We start from the raw sequence: 1,847 nt of genomic DNA, 5'->3' as shown, positions 1-1,847 counted from the left end.
GCTCCTGATGCTCCACTTCCAACGCCTGCATCTCCCTCAGGACAGCCAGGTGCTCCTGTTCCCAAGGTCGTTTCCTCCGGCCTGGACAAAAAAAAGAAAAATGGTATTCATATTGGAACATGCAAAAACTAAAAGAAATTGTATGCAAGTATTTTAATTTAGGCACAGAGAATAGACCCCTAGACTACAAGCTAGAAGACTTGGCTTTTTCTCTTAATATGATTCTAAACTGTTTGCCTTTGCACACAGAAAATTAAATCTGCATGCCTGTGTTGTCTTCAGCTATCAGACATAGCATCTTTATGACATGCAGTTTTACATATGATGCATGTGTGGGCACGACGTACTGTCAACTTGTAAATAATCAGTATTTTTAAGCATCCTAAGCCCACCAGACTCAAAGTATGGAAGTATACATTGTGAGAAAAAAAAATCAAAAGAAACGGTAAGTTGTACTACGGCTTTACTATGGTCTTGACCTGTATGCATTTGTGGTGTCTTGTAAGTCCATCCATCCGTTCCCTATTGCTATTGTTAAACAATTGTATTCTCTCTCTCAGTGACAGTAGTCTAAGTGTGCTTTTTCACGAGTAAAAAACACAGGTGCAAAATAGTACTCCTAATACTGTGTCTACTGTGCATGTTAGTGCAAATATCTTGGATGCTTTATGTACCTTGTTCTTTTGTTTGCACAACATTACATTTCATGTGTATGAAAAAGTCCAACAGGTTCTCACACCCATCTCGTAAAATATGGACGCTTGGTCAGGTGCCTTTGTCATTCTTATTGTAGCGTCCCTGGCTGAATGATGGTCTGGCTCTTTGTATACTGATGATTCAGAAAGTTTTATTGTCCCTTTGTAACATTCCTTACTACAACTTGAATATCTTGAACCACCGTAAGAGCTGAGAAAAACAAAGAACACAACACCTTTACTTTACATACAGTACATCATGAAGTGTCTCATTTTAACCCTTTTTTCCCTTAACTTATTGACAATTTCCACTTGAGTGTTTTTATGCTGTATGTATTTAACTTCCAGTGTTTATTAACTCTATTAGTAGACATCAACATAAGTTATAATGAAACATCAAATTAATATACAAACATCTCTGAAACATTCTTTTACATCCACTTCACTGTAGTATCACTCAATTAACACAGTTTCATGTAACGTTACACAACAGGCACATAGCCAGACAACGCCAACTACAGGTCAATATGGCAATATGCTAATGTTAGCTTAACTTGCTAGCTTGTACTCTCAAATCTCGGCAAAACCATAAAACGGCACACCACAAAGTAACCCAAGTTACAACCAGTTGTAAGGTAAATGAGATGTAAAACTAACATACCTTGTGCCTCTAACAGCCGGGTACTAAACAATATTACTGTATGCCTTTGTTCGACCGCCTTTTCCTTCTTGTTTTATGGTTGTACATTTACTTCGGATTTGGAATTTTCAAAATAAAAGCATAAGGCGTCATAAATAACTTAACCAGAGAAACAATATGTGGGTCATTTACACTTATTGATGCTAAAAGTCTCCTTTAGCGCTTTAAGTAAACGCGTTTGGTCGGGGATTATTGCTGTCCCTTTTGACGTAGTTATGTTAAGGGAAAGGTCGTGGTTGGGCTTACGGTTCCGTGACATGCGGGAAAAACGGGATGGTTGGGTTTAGGAAAGAACGGTTCGGTTAAAAAAAACGACTATAGCAAGTGTGACAATGCGGGACGCGAACCCCCGCTTTCCTGGGTGAAAGTCCTTTGTTTGTTTGACTCATCCACCACTCCCAACCAACCTCATTACATACTACTCGCTAAATCCTATTTAACTGCTGCTCTCC

The 1,847-nt window shown here is 38.7% G+C and overlaps 1 long non-coding RNA gene across 1 annotated transcript in view; it reads right to left on the bottom strand.

Moving 5' to 3' along the window:
* Positions 1–1,448, bottom strand: part of LOC144513392 (uncharacterized) — a 1,908-nt gene extending 460 nt beyond the window's left edge. Inside the window, exons 1-3 of the long non-coding RNA XR_013501117.1 lie at positions 1,357–1,448; positions 675–906; positions 1–81 (exon numbers count right to left, since the gene is read on the bottom strand). The exon at positions 1–81 is cut by the window's left edge and continues 460 nt beyond it. This is a non-coding gene — a long non-coding RNA (uncharacterized LOC144513392). The remainder of the gene's footprint in view (positions 82–674; positions 907–1,356) is intronic.
* Positions 1,449–1,847: the final 399 nt, after the last annotated feature.

Source organism: Sander vitreus, unplaced genomic scaffold (assembly GCF_031162955.1).
Source record: "Sander vitreus isolate 19-12246 unplaced genomic scaffold, sanVit1 ctg242_0, whole genome shotgun sequence".
NCBI lineage: Eukaryota > Metazoa > Chordata > Actinopteri > Perciformes > Percidae > Sander > Sander vitreus.
The sequence above is the reverse complement of the archived record's forward strand: the minus strand, read 5'-3'. Positions and strand labels throughout refer to the sequence as shown.